A 20,580-nucleotide genomic window follows, 5' to 3' on the forward strand; every position below is an offset into this window, starting at 1 on the left:
GTAAAAGTGCTACGTCAGTTGCAGTCTTTTCTTGTCTCGTATTAAGCTGGGAAAATTTAGTACTGAGTTCAGTGATCTGTTTGGTCAGTGTGGCGTCTATAAGTTCCACACGTTTACATAAAGTGTCATTACCTGTCTTGAGTGCTATGAGGTCAGATTTAATTGCGTCATTTTGTGTCTGTAAGGTTGCCATGTTTTCGGCGTTCTGTTTCATTAGCATTTGTAACATGTCGGCAATGTTTACTGTTTGCAAGGTCTGTGCCCCCGTCGCGTCATTAGACGCGACGTCATGCATCAACATGGGCTCTGACTGAGACTTTGAAATTTTTGTAGTGGACGGCCTATTGCCAAAATTTCCGTCAACACTTGCGTCAATGTTTGATAAATCGTCACTACCGGTTGCTGTCGTAAAGTCATTTTCTAACATTTGTCTCTCGTCCGAGTCGGATTGCGTCTGAATAGTACGTCTTTGCTGTTCCATTTTTGCGTATTGATTTCTAGTTATTACCATGCCACACGTGATATATGTTTCAAGAAAATATTTGACACTGATTTTAAAATAAAATGCAGTTGAGCATGAATCGCTCGTAGCAACAATGGCTGTCTGTTAATTTAAAAATATAAACTGAATTTGAGATTATTGGTAATGGCTGCTGTCCATGTTACTACGTATCGTACAGAAGTCGGCCATATTGTACACTCGTGTATTGGTATTGTTGCATACGTTATTGTTTAAGGAAAAGTACTGAGAATGAAATTTATCACTGAAAACTATTATGCACGAAAGAAACACTACAGAATCTACTGAAAAGCTAATACACTGAATTATACGTCTGGTCAAGCCTGCTAATGCAAAGATGCTGCGTCTTACCTTATTTTGCTGGAAGTTTCATTGCGTCTTCCCGCAAAATTTTAGAATTGGAAAATATCTTCAGATTTTTTTTTTGTTATCTCTCATACGTTCACGTCCAGGTCCAGAAAGTTGATTTTTCACATGAAACAAAGAGAACAATGTAACAAATGACAAAATAACAAGTCCGACACGCAGTCGCCAATATAAAATAAATAAAATAAAAAATATTATTTAAATATTAATTTTATTCTATCTGTATGATGGTGATTGTGATTGTAATTGTAATAAATATTTGCTTATCTGGAACGTGGACGTTTAATTATTCGGTATCAGACGCTTGACAATGGCTTTCTCGTAAAAGGCAATGTTACTCGTAGTTGACCGTGAAATAAAACTGAAATAATCGGACTTCGTAAATAAATCGTTTCCAAAGACTGCTGCGGTAGGTGCGGACTCATAATCTAAATCTCAATATTTCAATAATTTGCCAGCCATGCCAATACGTCGTACAGAGGTGATTGTCTACTAAACATAAAAAAGTTACACAGTTAGTTAAATCAGATATATTCAATGAATAAGCCTACAGTTCATAATCCTACTTACTTTTATAAATATAAATTCTTTACAGAATCGAGTGCCTAGTCTGGTTGCAACTCGCAGTATTCTTCTATAACATGAAATATGGCGGTGTGCCAGACAATAGAATAAAATACGTGCTTCTCGCACCACTTCTACCAGAGCTCTCTCCTTTCTTAATCAAACATAAGAGTAACGTAATTGTGCTTTTGTTTTATCAGCGACACAGCGCTGCAGTTGTGTGCTATAGGCTTTATTTATTTGTCACTGATTATTTATTTAATTAATATTTCGCGTTTCCGAGGAAACTCACGCTCGGCATGCAAATGTGCCTTTATACGTTGCTATTCGCATTATACAGGGTGTTTTAAAAAATGACCGGTATATTTGAAACGGTAATAAAAACTAAACGAGCAGCGATAGAAATACACCGTTTGTTGCAATATGCTTGGGACAACAGTACATTTTCAGGCAGACAAACTTTCGAAATTACAGTAGTTACAATTTTCAACAACAGATGGCGCTGCGGTCTGGGAAACTCTATAGTACGATTTTTTCCACATATCCACCATGCGTAGCAATAATATGGCGTAGTCTCTGAATGAAATTACCCGAAACCTTTGACAACGTGTCTGGCGGAATGGCTTCACATGCAGATGAGATGTACTGCTTCAGCTGTTCAATTGTTTCTGGATTCTGGCGGTACACCTGGTCTTTCAAGTGTCCCCACAGAAAGAAGTCACAGGGGTTCATGTCTGGCGAATAGGGAGGCCAATCCACGCCGCCTCCTGTATGTTTCGGATAGCCCAAAGCAATCACACGATCATCGAAATATTCATTCAGGAAATTAAAGACGTCGGCCGTGCGATGTGGCTGGGCACCATCTTGCATAAACCACGAGGTGTTCGCAGTGTCGTCTAAGGCAGTTTGTACCGCCACAAATTCACGAAGAATGTCCAGATAGCGTGATGCAGTAATCGTTTCGGATCTGAAAAATGGGCCAATGATTCCTTTGGAAGAAATGGCGGCCCAGACCAGTACTTTTTGAGGAAGCAGGGACGATGGGACTGCAACATGGGGCTTTTCGGTTCCCCATATGCGCCAGTTCTGTTTATTGACGAAGCCGTCCAGGTAAAAATAAGTTTCGTCAGTAAACCAAATGCTGCCCACATGCATATCGCTGTCATCAATCCTGTGCACTATATCGTTTGCGAATGTCTCTCGTGCAGCAATGGTAGCGGCGCTGAGGGGTTGCCGCGTTTGAATTTTGTATGGATAGAGGCGTAAACTCTGGCGCATGAGACGATACGTGGACGTTGGCGTCATTTGGACCGCAGCTGCAACACGGCGAACGGAAAACCGAGGCCGCTGTTGGATCACCTGCTGCACTAGCTGCGCGTTGCCCTCTGTGGTTGCCGTACGCGGTCGCCCTACCTTTCCAGCACGTTCATCCGTCACGTTCCCAGTCTGTTGAAATTTTTCAAACAGATCCTTTATTGTATCGCTTTTCGGTCCTTTGGTTACATTAAACCTCCGTTGAAAACTTCGTCTTGTTGCAACAACACTGTGTTCTAGGCGGTGGAATTCCAACACCAGAAAAATCCTCTGTTGTAAGGAATAAACCATGTTGTCCACAGCACACTTGCACGTTGTGAACAGCACACGCTTACAGCAGAAAGACGACGTACAGAATGGCGCACCCACAGACTGCGCTGTCTTCTATATCTTTCACATCACTTGCAGCGCCATCTGTTGTTGAAAATTGTAACTACTGTAATTTCGAAAGTTTGTCCGCCTGAAAATGTACTGTTGTCCCAAGCATATTGCAACAAACGGTGTATTTCTATCGCTGCTCGTTTAGTTTTTATTGCCGTTTCAAATATACCGTCATTTTTGAAACACCCTGTATATAAATGACCTTGTGGATAACATCGGAAGCTCACTGAGGCTTTTTGCGGATGATGCTGTGGTATATCGAGTGGTTTTAACAATGGAAAATTGTACTGAAATGCAGGAGGATCTGCAGCGAATTGACGCATGGTGCAGGGAATGGCAACTGAATCTCAATGTAGACAAGTGTAATGTGCTGCGAATACACAGAAAGATAGATCCTTTATCATTTAGCTACAGTATAGCAGGTCAGCAACTGGAAGCAGTTAATTCCATAAATTATCTGGGAGTACGCATTAGGAGTGATTTAAAATGGAATGATCATATAAAGTTGATCGTCGATAAAGCAGATGCCAGACTGAGATTAATTGGAACAGTCCTAAGGAAATGCAATCCGAAAAAAATTAAGTAGGTTACAGTACACTTGTTCGCCCACTGCTTGAATACTGCTCAGCAGTGTGGGATCCGTACCAGATATGGTTGATAGAGGAGATAGAGAAGACCAACGGAGAGCAGCGCGCTTCGTTACAGTATCATTTGGTAATCGCGATAGCGTTACGGAGATGTTAGATAAACTCCAGTGGAAGACTCTGCAGGAGAGACTCTCAGTAGCTCGGTACGAGCTTTTGTTGAAGTTTCGAGAACATACCTTCATCGAGGAGTCAAGCAGTATATTGCTCCCTCCTACGTATATCTCGCGAAGAGACCATGAGGATAAAATCAGAGAGATTAGTGCCCATGCAGAGGCATACCGCCAATCTTTCTTTCCACGAACAATAGGAGACTGGAATAGAAGGGAGAACCGATAGAGATACTCAAAGTACTCTCCGCCACACACCGCCAGGTGGCTTGCGGAGTATGGATGTAGATGTAGATTTACTACTCGAATTTGGACTTTGTGGTGCGTCGGGGTGATGTTGTCAGAAGCTGTGTGAAGTATTCTCTCTGTGTTACAATATGTTTGCCGTAGTTGTTTCTTAAATTAGCGCGCCTTACCTGGACTGGAGTTACGTTTGCTGCCTGGTACATTAGTAATGTAGGTCGGTAACATTTTGCTCTGCCCTTGGTTTGTTGCTTTATGAATCGTAAAAGGTCTGTGTGCGGTTCCATGTCGACAGAATGGTGTCTGTTGCAAGGCGGTAGTGCGCCACAGACTACAGACAGTGGTCTATCGTAGCAGGTCGGCCAGCCAGACTGCCGGCTTACCAGCCCGCAGCTACAGAGCTTGTGTACGTTTATTTGGAACACGAAGCTAAGGTACTTTAATGCGCTGGTTCAAATGGCTCTGAGCACTATGGGGCTTAACATCTGAGGTCATTAGTCCCCTACAACTTAGAACTACTTAAACCCAACTAACCTACGGACATCACACACATCAATGCCCGAGGCAGGATTCAAACGTGCGACCGTAGCTGTCGCGCGGTTCCAGACTGAAGCGCCTAGAACCGCTCGATACACCGACCGGCAATACGCTGGCATAGAGACAAAATCCGCATAAGGGTTTTACATTTTTCGCATACGGCATTCATGTGTGCGACAGCTGTGCCAGTAACCACCACGAACGTAAGAGATCTTTATTAAGGTCGTCAGATGTTGCTTCCTCCTTACGAATGTGTGGAACGTTATATGCTAAATGTTTACAATTTTACTCTGTTTTGCAAGTAACCGAGGTAGTTTGAAAATTTCCAAGGGGGCTAAATTAGCTAATAGCTAAAGCATGGAATAAAGTTAATGTTTAAAAAGAATAACGACTTCCCTCAAGAAATTTACAGCGGCTGTGGACCCGTGTGTAGGAATGATTATACAGGATGATTAAAAAGAAAAAAAACATTTAAAAACTGACATGGCATATCAGGGATACATCAAAGATCAGTAATCACGTAGGAACCGGAGGTCCCAAACGGAACGAGAGGACGCTACGGTTTCGTGGGGGGTGGCGTTTCCGGAGACTGGTTGGTTACGTCTACGTTCTCCCTAACCGACTTGTTGGTTGCATATTACGTATTCCTCGAGAGACTCTACCGAACATGCTGAATGACATTCCCATGCCTATTCGTCTTCGCTTTCAATTTCAGCTCGACGGAGGCCCCGGGCATTTCGGCAGACAATTGAGGGCACATCTTCAGGCAACGTTTCCCGGCCGCTGCATTGCTCACAGTGGGTCAGTCGCATGGCCACCACGATCACCCGACCAGTCCCCAATCGATTTTTTCCAGTGGGAGTATCTAAGGGGCTGTATATGAAATACCTTTTGCAATCGTTGCAGGACCTAGTGGGCAGAACTGTTGCTGCAGAAGGATGTTTTCGAGGTACACCAGGTATCTTTGAGAAGACGTGCCGTTAAATGCAGCGTCCGTGTCAGGCGCGTATCGATGCATCTGACAAAACTTTAAGCATCTCCTGTAGTGGGCTCCACTTGTAGGAGGTGGCCTGACTGCAACGCCCTTTAGTAGCGCCGGATGCAACCGCCGCTTCCTATGTGATTACTGATCCTTGTTGTACGTCCGATGTGCCATGTCAATTTGTAAACGTTTTTTTGAATCACCTTATAGATGAGTTCTCCTGTTCTTTAACAGGGTGACTGGGCGGCAATCCATTTGTTATATATATATTTTTAATGTGTGGTTCACTAAGTTCAGGACACAGATATCAGTTTCCAAAGCAGTGCAATGGAACTCTAAAATGTTCTCGAGCAATTCAACTTCAAAGTTTTCCCAGCTTCCTTAGTACCTTAAAGAAAATTTGTTCTCTTCTTGAGGGGCTGTCTGGCTCGGCGGTAGAATGCTCGCCTGTCGTGAGGACGGCTAGGGTTCGAATCCTAACTGTGCTAAATTTTTAAACAAAGCTGCATTTTCCATGAGTATTTCCGTAGAAACGTTAAGTACATAATGATTAGAAAAGATCATTCGTAATAAATACACAGCTAGGAACCGAAATCACGAACTCTACCTGACAGGCGGATATTCTACCACATAACAGCGCTGTCTATTGAAGAACGCCTCTTACTTCAGGGTATTAAGGACTCTCGAAAAACTTCAAAGGTGATTTTTAGATAATTTTCGAGACTTGCATCGAACCACTTTGGCAAACTGACATTTGAGTTCTGAACTTCACGTACCATAAATATGAAAGACTACGAAAATCCGTTTCGCATGCGGTCTTCTTGTAAGTCAGAACATTATCAGCTAAGTCTCTACTAGTAAAACTTACTGCACAGCTACAAAGCATATAAAAATCTGTAACACTGCGATACTAAATATTTTAAGGACGTCACCTGGTCGTATAGCGTAACGCCTAATGCGCTACCTTGCGAGACGGGAAGGTGAATTAGATCCGATTCGAAACCGCACCGCCTATTAACTGTCGTGGCTGGTGCACCGCCAGCCTGAATGTGATTCTTAGGCGGTTTCCCACGCTCGTTCAGGCAAATGGTGGGCTGGCCCCCGATTTCCACCTCAGAAAACACGATACACAAGCAGTAAAATTACTATCACACATAGAACAACGTGTACATTTTTCATAAACTGTTGGCACACACTCCGGCTTTCCTCCCTCAGATAACTGACGACTGCAGTGACAAGAAGACCGTCTGGCAGTAGCGTTAAAGAAAATGGATCTGTCAAATCTTCAGTACAGACGGTGTAAGGCTAAGAAGGAGAAAAATAAATTATGTGAATTTCGGTACAGTGTAACATACCATTTCCTGGTGGTGCCTGTATGCTAGTCCTGCTCCTTGTCGAGGCAACAAAAGCTAGTTTTCCGTTGTAGTAGGAAGAGAGTTCTTGTTCAGACTTTCCCTACTCCTCTTAAGTGGATGATGGTTGGAACCGACTAGGCCGATCTGAAGAGCGAGTAGTTTTCACGTGACGGCTGGAGCTTTCCAACACCTGTTGCAGAGTAACTTCTGAGTTTCCAGGCAGCAGGCAGCAATTTACAGATGCGTTACGAGCGGAAGCACGAAATAGCCTATGTAAGTGTTTACATTCTGCTCCTGATTGTGATCGGCTGGAATGAGTAAATGTAAATAATTTCGGGGAGTCAACTACCAACCCTCCTGGGACTGAGGTAGCTAGTCGTAGGCTTTCTTGAGCGACGTTTGTCTTTGAAGGAATTGTTTCAGAAGTCGGCAGTTAATGATCCTTCGTGGTCAACGACACTATTTTTCCAGTTCGGGGAACCTACACAGTACTGGAAAGAATTTTCCCGTGAGCGAGCGTAGAATTCGGCTCAACCACACTCCTGTTTCCTCGGCGAGTATTACGGTTTAGTCAGTGTAGATTTGTTTGGTACAAACAGGTCTTGTTGTATAGCACTGAGCAATTAGCTAGCTGGAGTTGGTGACTTGGCGAGGTTCACTAAAAGCAAGTAAGTCATATTCGTTTCTGTGACATTGCGGGCTTTCCCAGCGTAATAATTCTTGGTAGTCTCCCCGGATTTGCTGCCGCATCCTAAAAATCAACATGACTCGGTGTTTCGGCGATCCATCTGTCCGCCATCTTCAGGAGAACGCTGCTGCTGCTGGGTTCCCTTGAAAACTGGTGCCAAGGCTACAAATCGTCGTCCTATACAGACTTCCGTACAGTACGTGGCGCATGCACCGCCTACCATTGTTGCTGCCTTCAGAGAACACCGGCGGCAACGATATACCGCACTCAAAGACTATTTTCAAGCCGGCCGCGGTGGTCTAGCGGTTCTAACCGCGCAGTCCGGAATCGCGCGACTGCTACGGTCGCAGGTTCGAATCCTGCCTTGGGCATGGATGTGTGTGATGTCCTTAGGTTAGTTAGGTTTAAGTAGTTCTAGGGGACTGATGACCACAGAAGTTAAGTCCCATAGTGCTCAGAGACATTTTTGAACTATTTTCAAACACTCGAGCTGACCGCACCGACGAACGTTCCGTTTTGATGCGGGTTGGTACTGGGTTCCACGTCCCGCGAAGAGGAAAATCCTTGTCTCTATTAGTCAGCTGTCAGCCAACCTAACTTCAATTGCATCTTTTTAAAAACTGTTCCAAAAAGCGGAAGTACTGGAAGTATCCCAATCTCGTCAAACTTCATACCAAGACCCTCGTTTAGGCAATGTTCTCTTACCGCCGATTTTTTCCCGCTGTTGTAGCCGCGTGTGACGACGATGTACCACACACCTGTCCTGAACTGAGCGAATCGAAGGGCCGATGTAAGCCTTCCCACAATGACACGGAATTTTATATATGCCAGGCTTTCTAAGTCCCAAATCATATATTCGTTTTGAAACGTCCCCTTAGAAAAATTAGTGAATTACTGTGCCGATAAACCTCATACATTATTTGATTTTTAAACAGCTGAGCAAAACTGAACGTACTCAGACATTTCTCTCTTTACTTATTCTGATCATCACTAAACTGACACACAATATTTTTAGCGCAACGCAATCAGACTTTCAAAAATCCCTACAAAAGAATGGCCCTGACTAGCAATAACCTATATCTTTCATGAATCACTTACCTCACAAAAACCTTCGTTAGTCGAACTATTGCAATACAGCAAACGCCACTACTGCCAGCTAAATAAAAGATCCTAACTACTGAAAGCACTAACTACTGATAGGCATAGTTAGCAAATGAAAGATTTTGATAGAGAACAAACAACGTATTTACCTTAATAGTGTTCAAAAGTCATTATATATATAAAGTTCATGACATCCAGTCTTACAAATTTACTGTCTGTGATGGACACACGTCCAGATCATCCGCTCTCAAAACTCCGCCATCTCTCTCCCCACGTCCACCACTGCTGGCGGCTCACCTCCAACTGTGCAGTGCTACGCGCTGTTAACAGCCAACTGCCCAACACTACAATAGCGAATATTACAGCAATGCCAACCAGCCACAGACTTCACACAGCACATCCAGTGATTTTCATACAGAACGCTACGTGGCGTTACCAATATAAAAACCTAAACAGCCTACTTACTTTTTCGCTGTTGCCTTCGAATTGCATTTTTGTTTTGTTGTGTGCAGATAATCGGCGGAAGTTGTTAAGATAGTGAGGTACCTCTTACTTGCAGATAAAAGTGCATTTTCGTTTATTTCTAGTTTTGCTATTTACGTACGGAGTACGGAGCGAACAGTAGGTTCCCACACAGGCTAGCTGAAACGGATGGCTATCTGGCGCTTTCAGAGCCACTGGGATGAGGTGCTGATTCAGAAGTCGCTCATGACGTCATCAAAATGATACATAGAGAATGTACATTTATTATGGCACGAATCGAGTAATTGTTATTAATAAATATTTGCTAACAAAAGTTGCCTTTTGCCACTCAGACATTAGGAGGAGTCTATGGTTGTAAATGCAATATTTCAGTAATTTTACAATGCCAGGATACGTTGATATTAACAAATAAATGAATAGCTTTGGCATAACCGAAGACGTACCATCTTATACAAACTATACCAGTTGTACGCTCATGTTACAAACTGTACACCGTAGTCGGCAGTCGTCGATAAGATGCCTTTCGATATGGTCATGCGGTAGACATACCGTTAACAGCTTATAAACAGTGTGGCCGCGCGGGATTAGCCGAGCGGTCTGAAAGCGTTGCAGTCATGGACTGTGCAGCTGATCCCGGCGGAGGTTCGAGTCCTCCCTCGGGCATGGGTGTGTGTATTTGTCCTTAAGATAATTTAGGTTAAGTAGTGTGTAAGCTTAGGGACTGATGACCTTAGCAGTTAAGTCCCATAAGATTTCACAAACATTTGAACATAAACAGTGTGGCAAGTTCGTTTAGCGGGTACGCCTTACAATCCAGTATCCAATTTCGGAATCTCTATCTGACCATGATGTAATGTAACTGGTTTAACTGGCTCTGAGCACTATGGGACTCAACATCTTAGGTCATAAGTCCCCTAGAACTTAGAACTACTTAAACCTAACTAACCTAAGGACATCACACACACCCATGCCCGAGGCAGGATTCGAACCTGCGACCGTAGCAGTCCCGCGGTTCCGGACTGCAGCGCTGTAATGTAACTGACTGAAATCTTCCCATATCACCCGGCCTTTTACAAGTATGCCTCCTCCTCTTGTGATTCTTGAACAGTGTATTCGCTATTACTAGCTGAAACTTGTTACAGAACTCAATTAGTCTTTCTCCTCTCTCATTCCTTGTCCCAAGCCCATATTCTCCTGTAACCTTTTCTTCTACTCCTTCCCCTACAACAGCATTTCAGTCCTCCATGACTATCAGATTTTCACCCCCCTTTACATACTGTATTACCCTTTCAATATTCTCATACATTTTCTTTATCTCTTCATCTTCAGCTTGCGACGTAGGCAACCTGAACTATCGTTGTCGGGTTTGGTATGCTGTCAATTCTGATAAGAACGACTCTCTCACTGAACTGTTCACAGAAACACACTCTCTGCTCTGTCTTCCTGTTCATAAAGAATCCTACTCCTGTTACTTCATTTTCTGCTGCTTTTGACATTACCCTACACTCATCTGACCAGAAATCCTTGTCTTCTTTCCACTTCACTTCACTGACCCCTACTGTATCTAGACTGAGCCTTTGCATTTTCCTTTTCAGATTTTCTAGTTTCCCTACCACGTTCAAGCTTCTGACATTACACGCCCCGACTCGTAGAACGTTATCCTTTCGCTGATTATTCAATGTTTTTCTCATTGTAACCTCCCCCTTGACAGTCCCCTCCCGGAGATCCGGATGGGGGACTATTCCGGAATCTTTTGCCAATGGAGAGATCATCATGACACTTCTTCAATTACAGGCCACATGTCCTGTTGATACAGGTTACGTATCTTTAATGCAGTGGTTTCCATTGCCCTCTGCATCCTCATGTCGTTGATCATTGCTGATTCTTCCGCCTTTAGGGGCAATTTCCCATCCCTAGGACAAGAGAGTGCCCCGAACCTCTATCCGCTCCTCCGCCCTCTTTGACAAGGCCGTTGGCAGAATGAGGTTGACTTCTTATGCCGGAATTCTACGGCCGCCAATGCTGATTATTGATCAAAATTTAAGCACCGGCGGGATTCGAACCCGGGCAGAACATGTTTTGATTATTTATTAAAGACGCTACCCCTAGGCCTACTATGCAAACAATAAGAGCCGAACTGCGGCTCAAAGGAAGTTTGCGACCGAGTTCAAGCTGAAGACAACCTGTCCAAGTGTGCTAACAATCAAGAATTTGATTCGCAAGTTTGAGAGAACGGGTAGTGTTCTTGATGACAATGTTGGCAATTTCGCTCATCCAATAAGGGTGAGAACTCCTGAAACCCTTGAGAAGACACTCATTGTGTTTCAAACCAGCCCCAGGAAATTGACATGAAGAACTGCAAAACAGATGGATATCAACCGGGAGACATTGTGACAAATTGCTGTTGAAGACCTGCATCTCTTCCTATACAAAATTCGAACCCATCAGCCATTAAGCCCAACATAGATTGTATTTCGCCCACACTATTGTCCACAGAATTGACGAACAGTATTTTTATGTGAATAAGGTTTGGTTTAGCGACGAAGCCCACTTTCATTTGGATGGATTCGTCAATAAGCAAAATTGGAGATTTTGGGGAACTGAGTATCCGCATTTCGCGATCGAGAAGTCTCTTCAGCCTCAGCAGGTGACTGCATGGTGTGCAATGTCCAGTCACGGAATGATTGGTATGATATTCCTTGATGGCTCGGTAACTACCGAACTCTACGTGAAGATTTTGGAAAATGATTTCATCCCCATTATCCAAAGTGACCATGATTTCGACAAGACGTGGTTCTTTAAAGTCCAAACTCGATCCCATCGGAGCAGAAGAGTGTTTGATGTCCTGGAGGAGCACTTTGGGGACCGCATTCTGGCTCTGGGGTACCCAGAGGCCGCTGGCATGGGCCACGATTGGCCGTTATATTACCCGGATCTGAACACATGCGACACCTTTTTGTGGGCCTATGTTAAAGACAAGGTATACAGTAATAACCCTAAAACAGCCACTCAGGAGGTCATCGACAGCATCGATGATCCGACACTTCAGCGGGTCATGCAGAATTTCGCTATTCCTCTGCGCCACATCATCGCCAATGATGGCAGGCGCATCGAACATGTCATAACCTAAGTCCGAATATCTGTAACGACGTCTAGAGGACATAAGAGTGTATGTGGCTCCGGCATAGCGACTATGCGTGCAGCAGCGCTTTATAGCTGTGAGAGGCAATGCACTTACCATAGGCCATAATACAATGATGATTTACGAGGAGGTTTCTAGAATATTATAAAAGTAGAGTACTGCGCGCATAAGAAAAATCTGCAGCTGGAAGATAAGATACGTTTATTGCCATTTTCGACGCAGAGCTAATACATCGGCCAGCAGACTGATCCACACTAGACAAATAGTTCTGTACAAGACTTGCAATGTCTTAATTGTGTGATTTCAATCATAATTTTACAGTGATCATTAACCCAAATCAGTTTCACCAAGAACAAGGTACGTAGCCTACTATCGTAAGTTCCGAAAATCACACCGTGAATGACAGAAAGTAGCAAAACAAGATAATTTTAACAGACAGCACAGATTTAATTTATCTTGAATTTGGAAGTTCATTTCTTTTTAATTACTCAAAGCCATTACTTGTGAACTACAAGGATCATAATTAATTTTTTGAAAGTAAAATTTATAAATCTGTTGAAACTATTGAATCTGACAAATCGTAACTAATTTTACCTTTCTCTCAACTACACTGACTACTTTATGTGTTGTAGTATTTAGTTGTTGTTCAGAACCATTCCTATTTATTTATACAATTTCTGAAGTGAATTATAAATGCACTCATCCTCTTAAATTAAGGATTATTGCAGAATGTGGTGCCACACAAAGTGGCACTACACAAAACTGGCGCTAATAGCATAGGCACATAGGGAACACACGCGACAGATCTGTAAGACCAAGGTATTGGTGATAAGTTGAGAAAACCGTCCCGAAACACATGTGCTACAAAACGCCACTGTTTCCTGATCATGTACCCCGACATCAATATGGAGTATGATCACCATGCACTCGTACGCAGGCCGCACAACGGGTTGGCATACCCTGGATCAGCTGGTAGAGCAGCTGCTGCTGTATAGCCTTCCATTCTTGCACCAGAGCCTGTCGGAGCTCCTGAAGTGTCCTAGGGGTTTGAAGACGTGCAGCGATACGTCGACCGAGAGCATTCCAGACGTGCTCGATGGGGTTTAGGTCTGGAGAACAAGCAGGCCACTCCATTCGCCTCATATCTTCTGTTTCAAGGTACTCCTCCACGATGGCATCTCGGTGGGACCGCGAGTTATCATCCATCAGGAGGAAGGTGGGACCCACTGCACCCCTGAATAGGCGGACATACTGGTGCAAAATGACGTCCCAGTACACCTGACCTGTTACAGTTCCTCTGTCAAAGACATACAGTGGTGTACGTGCACCAATCATAATCCCACCCCACACCATCAAACCACCACCTCCATACAGGTGCCTTTCAAGGACATTAAGAGGTTGGTATCTGGTTCCTGGTTCACGCCAGATGAAAGCGCGGCGTGTATCAGTGTTCAGACTATACCTGGACTCGTCCGTGAACATAACCTGGGGCCACTGTTCCAGTGACCACGTACTGTGTTCTCGACACCAGGCTTTACGGGCTCTCCTGTGACCAGGGGTCAGTGGAATGCACCTTGCAGGTCTCCAGGCGAATAAACCGTGTCTGTTCAGTCGTCTGTAGACTGTGTATCTGGAGAGAACTGTTCCAGTGGCTACTGTAAGGTACAGAGCAAGGCTACCTGCAGTACTCCGTGGCCGTCTTCGGGCACTGATGGTGAGGTATCGGTCTTCTTGTAGTGTTGTACACTGTGGACGTTCCGTACTGCAGCGCCTGGAGACATTTCCTGTCTGCTGAAATCGTTGCCATAATCTTGAGATCACACTTTGTGGCACACGGAGGGTCCGTGCTATGACCTGCTGTGTTTGACCAGCCTCCAGTCGCCCTAGTATTCTACCCCTCATAACGTCATCAATATGTGTTCTTTGAGCCATTTTCAACACGCAGTCACCATTAGCACGTCTGAAAACGTCTGCACACTTATTCGCTGCACCTTACTCTGACATGCAGCAATACACTTCTGTGTATGTGGACTGCTGCCAGCGCCACCGTGTGACGACCGCAGGTCAAATGCACCGCATGGTCATAGCCCGAGTTCATTTAAACCCGCAAACCGCCCACCAGAGCGTTGTTTCACCATATGTCAGCAATATCCTTAGTTTATGAGCATGAGTGTATTTGGAAGGCTGGTTAAACAAAGTCAGTAACAGTAAAGAGAATCGTGTGGTTGCGCTGTGTAATTACACGTGAAGAAAAAAATAACAGCACCAAGAAGGAGTTGTGTGACATAAACTATAGTTGGTAGCCGTGTTTCTACATTTGAAAGATGACTGTTCAGATTTCGTGCCTGTCGCATAAGAGTGGCGGTAGCAGCGCCACTATGGGGATGCAAGTCAAGTTTGCTTTAAATACACGGTGTAACGGTCGTGAGCGTTAGTTTCCTTTCATACTGAAAATGGTGAATTGATGTTAGTCAAGAACGCCTTTAAGGCAACAAAGACGCCATTATCAAGACTCCACTGAGTTTGAACGGGGTTGTGTAATAGCGCTAAGAGAAACTGGATGTTCCTTCTACGATATTGCAGTAGCTCTTAGCAGGAATGTAGCGACTGTACATGACTGCTGGAAACGGTGGACACTAGAATATATGGTCACTAGAAGATGCCGCGCTGGACGGCCACGTGGCACTACCGAGAGGGAAGACCATCGTGTTCATCGTTTGGATCTGGGGCATCGTATTGCATCTGCAGCAGCAATTTGAGCAGCAGCTGGCACCACAGTGACACAGTAGACAGTTACAAATCGGTTACTTCAAGGACAGCTCCGAGTCAGTTGCCCCGTAGTGCGCATTCTACTGATCCCGAACCAGAGTCATTTGCGACTTCAGTGGTGTCAAGCGAGAGCTCAGTGGAGGGCAGGGTGGAGGTCTGGTGTGCTTCCTGATGAAAGCTGGTTGTGCCTCGGTGCCAGTAATGGCCGTGTATTGCTTTGGAGGAGGCCAGTCGAGGGCCTGCAACCAACATGTCAGCGTGCTGGACGCACTGAACCTACACTTGGAGTTATGGTCTGGAGTACTCTCGTGGTTATCCCACGCACCTTCACTGCAAATCTCTACGTCTGTCCGGTGATTCAACCTGCTGTGCTGCCGTTCACGAACGACATTCCAGGAGGTGTTTTCTAACAGAATAACGCTTGCCCACATACTGCTGTTGTAACCCAACGTGCTCTGCAGAGTGTCAACATATTGCCTTGGCCTGCTCGGTCACCAGATCTGTCTTCAGTCGAGCGTAAGTGAGACATCATCGAAAGGCAGCATCAACGTCCTCCATAAACAGCATTAATTGTCCCTTTATTGACCGACCAAGTGCGACAGACATTGAACTCTATCCCACAAACTGAAATCCCGCACCTCTACAACACAATGTATGCACATTTGCATGCTTGCATTCAACATTCTGTTGATTACACCGGTTATTAATGTAGTAGCATTTCACATTTTCAATGGCTTATCTCACGCTTACATTAACCTGTGATCTTGCAACGTTAATCACCTACATATGTTATCTAGACAGATGAATTCGCGAAATCTAATTTTTCTGCATTAAATATTTTCTAGTATTGCAATTTTTTTCCGTCGATGTATTACCGCGTCGTATAATGCAATGTTTTATTTAGTTCTGACTTTTTCTACAAATTCCTTAAGTGATTATAAAGCTTTGAATACATACTGGGTGATCAGAAAGTCAGTATAAATTTGAAAACTTAATGAACCACGGAATAATGTAGATAGAGAGGTAAAAATTGACACACATGCTTGGAATGACATGGGGTTTTATTAGAACAAAAAAAAAAAAAACACCCCATATTGCTAGACGCGCGAAAGATCTCTTGCGCGCGTCGTTTGGTGATGATCGTATGTTCAGCCGACACTTTCGTCATGCTTGGCCTCCCAAGTCCCCAGACCTCAGTCCGTGCGATTATTGGCTTTGGGGTTACCTGAAGTCGCAAGTGTATCGTGATCGACTTACATCTCTAGGGATGCTGAAAGACAACATCCGACGCCAATGCCTCACCAACACTGTGGACTTACAGATCTGTGTAGTGTGTGTTCCCTATGTGCCTATGCTATTAGCGCCAGTTGTGTGTAGTGCTTTACAGTGCTGTTCACAACATTATTCCTCGACTACAGCTATTGTTGAGGAATAATGGTGGACATATTAAGCATTTCCTGTAGAGAACATCATCTTTGCTTTGTCTTACTTTGTTATGATAATTATTGCTATTCTGATCAGATGAAACGCCATCTGTCGGACATTTTTTGAACTTTTGTATTTTTTTGGTTCTCATAAAACCCCATGTCATTCCAAGCATGTGTGTCGTTTTATTCCTCTCTATCTACATTATTCCTTGATTTATTCAGTTTTCAAATTTATACTGACTGTTTGATCACCAGGTACTTGGTTTTGACTCACTTATTGTGTGATCACTTGTCCATAAAAATTGGCTCCTGTGTGAGTAATGATCTTTATTGCTCAGAGGCATGTTACTAATTGCTATATACACTTAAATTCAGTCAAATGCAATGGTTTGCAGGAACAAATTGTTCACTTTGGGATGGCCGGCCGTATTATGTGAAAAGAAATTTGACTACCTCTTCATAATTAACCCTTGTAATTACGTATGTGGGTAATTGTGCTGTGTGTCTGTAAGATGATGGTGCCTTTACGCTGACAGACTGGTGAGTCAAAATGAGATCGGGAGCCGTACCATGTGTGGACCACCGTACGTGTTGCAGGCGTGCCGCTGAGCTGCTACCTGTACCGCGCGTGGGCGCCGCGGCACCCTCGCACCACCGGTCCAGACAACGGCTGCGTCACGCTGGACTCCAGCGGCCGCTGGAGAACCACGCGCTGCGCCCAGCGGCACGCCTTCCTCTGCGAGCTCTTGCCTCCTGAAGGCCGTTCTCCACGCTCCGGTAATGGTTGCGATATAATTTCATAATCGACTATTGATTATCGATTAGCGATGCAAAGTCGATCGTAATACACTCCTGGAAATGGAAAAAAGAACACATTGACACCGGTGTGTCAGACCCACCATACTTGCTCCGGACACTGCGAGAGGGCTGTACAAGCAATGATCACACGCACGGCACAGCGGACACACCAGGAACCGCGGTGTTGGCCGTCGAATGGCGCTAGCTGCGCAGCATTTGTGCACCGCCGCCGTCAGTGTCAGACAGTTTGCCGTGGCATACGGAGCTCCATCGCAGTCTTTAACACTGGTAGCATGCCGCGACAGCGTGGACGTGAACCGTATGTGCAGTTGACGGACTTTGAGCGAGGGCGTATAGTGGGCATGCGGGAGGCCGGGTGGACGTACCGCCGCATTGCTCAACACGTGGGGCGTCAGGTCTCCACAGTACATCGATGTTGTCGCCAGTGGTCGGCGGAAGGTGCACGTGCCCGTCGACCTGGGACCGGACCGCAGCGACGCACGGATGCACGCCAAGACCGTAGGATCCTACGCAGTGCCGTAGGGGACCGCACCGCCACTTCCCAGCAAATTAGGGACACTGTTGCTCCTGGGGTATCGGCGAGGACCATTCGCAACCGTCTCCATGAAGCTGGGCTACGGTCCCGCACACCGTTAGGCCGTCTTCCGCTCACGCCCCAACATCGTGCAGCCCGCCTCCAGTGGTGTCGCGACAGGCGTGAATGGAGGGACGAATGGAGACGTGTCGTCTTCAGCGATGAGAGTCGCTTCTGCCTTGGTGCCAATGATGGTCGTATGCGTGTTTGGCGCCGTGCAGGTGAGCGCCACAATCAGGACTGCATACGACCGAGGCACACAGGGCCAACACCCGGCATCATGGTGTGGGGAGCGATCTCCTACACTGGCCGTACACCACTGGTGATCGTCGAGGGGACACTGAATAGTGCACGGTACATCCAAACCGTCATCGAACCCATCGTTCTACCATTCCTAGACCGGCAAGGGAACTTGCTGTTCCAACAGGACAATGCACGTCCGCATGTATCCTGTGCCACCCAACGTGCTCTAGAAGGTGTAAGTCAACTACCCTGGCCAGCAAGATCTCCGGATCTGTCCCCCATTGAGCATGTTTGGGACTGGATGAAGCGTCGTCTCACGCGGTCTGCACGTCCAGCACGAACGCTGGTCCAACTGAGGCGCCAGGTGGAAATGGCATGGCAAGCCGTTCCACAGGACTACATCCAGCATCTCTACGATCGTCTCCATGGGAGAATAGCAGCCTGCATTGCTGCGAAAGGTGGATATACACTGTACTAGTGCCGACATTGTGCATGCTCTGTTGCCTGTGTCTATGTGCCTGTGGTTCTGTCAGTGTGATCATGTGATGTATCTGACCCCAGGAATGTGTCAATAAAGTTTCCCCTTCCTGGGACAATGAATTCACGGTGTTCGTATTTCAATTTCCAGGAGTGTATCTGACTACAAACCCTTTGAACCTAACCAAAATTTATATCAAGTGAATTCCGTTTTTATAGACATAAGACTCATTTATGACAGTAGAAGAATATTACCGATTGCCTGTTGATTTTATACATACCATACAATTATTCTGAAATTGCATTTTAGGATTATTGTAAGAAATCTATATTTTGAAAATTGAAACCATTTAAATACATTACTCCATATTTTGCTAAAATGCATTGACGATCAATACCAAGTTATAACAACCAAACTTATGAAATTCCTATGTCAAATATACTATCTGATAGCATTCTCAGGTTACCGAAAGCTGCGTTTTCCGGCAATGGTCGTTCTAATTGCTGTTATAAAGTACAGGATTTATGTCTACTGGACTAACACATTATAACTTAGTACAATATTTACAAAAATTCTACACTTTTCCAAATTATTTCGCAATATATTGAAAAAAATATTTGTATTTTTCAATATAAAGGCTTTTGGCCATGAAAATTAGTTATCCTATAGATTTTACTTTACATGAGTTGTAACAAATGTAACACGGTTCGAATATTTTTCCAAGTGTAATTTGCGTATTATGTCATGGGTATTTATTTGTTACTAAAAAGTAAAGTAATATTATGTTCTAAACACACGCTTAACTCTTTTCGTAAAAAATTCTGTATTTTGTAAAAGCTAAATATATATTGTCCTTTACCTGAATAGCATATTTTTAAGACAACTAGATAATGAACTCGCGAAAATCATGATACCTCCATAGTTATGTATCATGCATAAAATTTATATATAAACTGCAGATTCATTAATTACAAGAATTTCTGAATTATCCTTTAACCTCAGTTGCTTCATATCTTTCGGACTAAGTAAAAATAAAGTCTTACTGCGATTCCGTAAGTGTGGACTACTTTGGACGATTCAATGAACAATTACAGTATTATTTTATGAAATGCAAAATAAGATCTAACGATTAATCGGTTCTTACCTTTGACAGCTAATAGATTAAAGAGTGCCGCATTAGGGAGCTGTCCGGATCTCTCTAACGAGTCGCATCTTCACTGGGAAGTCAACAATACTGAATACACGAGAGGGATCACTAATGGGTTCTCTTTCATTGTTGTTGTTGTTGTTGTGGTGGTGGTGGTAGTGGTGGTGGTGGTGACGGTGATTTTCAGCCCGAAGACTGATTTGATCAGCTCTCCAAGCTGTGAAAGTCTCTTTATGTGTACTCAACTACTGCAACCTTCATCCAATTCAATCTGCCTAATGCAGTCAAGCGCCTTGGTCTCCTTCTGCAATCTTTAGCTCCGTCTCTCCTGAATAAACACGAATTTCCTTCTGTTATCAAATTAACTATTTTCTTTATGCCTCTGGATGTGTCATATCAACATTTTAATCAAGTTGTGCCAAAAATTTATTTTCTCTCCAATTCGCTTCAGTGTCTGTTCTTTAGCTATTGAATGTATGCCTCTAATTTTCAAGTAATCTTCTGTAGCACTACATTACAATAGCTCTTTATCTCTTCATTTCGATATTGTTCATTGTCGACGTTTTAATTCCATATAAGAGCACACTCCAGACGAACAGTTTTAGAAAAGACTTCATAATACCTAAATTTATTTAAGATTACATATTTCTTCTTTACAGAAAAGCATTTCGTGGTATACCCATTCTGTATTTT

At 44.2% G+C, this 20,580-nt stretch overlaps 1 long non-coding RNA gene across 1 annotated transcript in view; it reads left to right on the forward strand.

The window, feature by feature from the left end:
• Window positions 1–20,580, forward strand: part of LOC126088506 (uncharacterized) — a 44,764-nt gene that overhangs the window by 15,471 nt on the left and 8,713 nt on the right. Inside the window, exon 2 of the long non-coding RNA XR_007519947.1 lies at window positions 17,224–17,403. This is a non-coding gene — a long non-coding RNA (uncharacterized LOC126088506). The remainder of the gene's footprint in view (window positions 1–17,223; window positions 17,404–20,580) is intronic.

This window comes from Schistocerca cancellata, chromosome 6 (assembly GCF_023864275.1).
Source record: "Schistocerca cancellata isolate TAMUIC-IGC-003103 chromosome 6, iqSchCanc2.1, whole genome shotgun sequence".
Classification (NCBI taxonomy): Eukaryota; Metazoa; Arthropoda; class Insecta; order Orthoptera; family Acrididae; genus Schistocerca; species Schistocerca cancellata.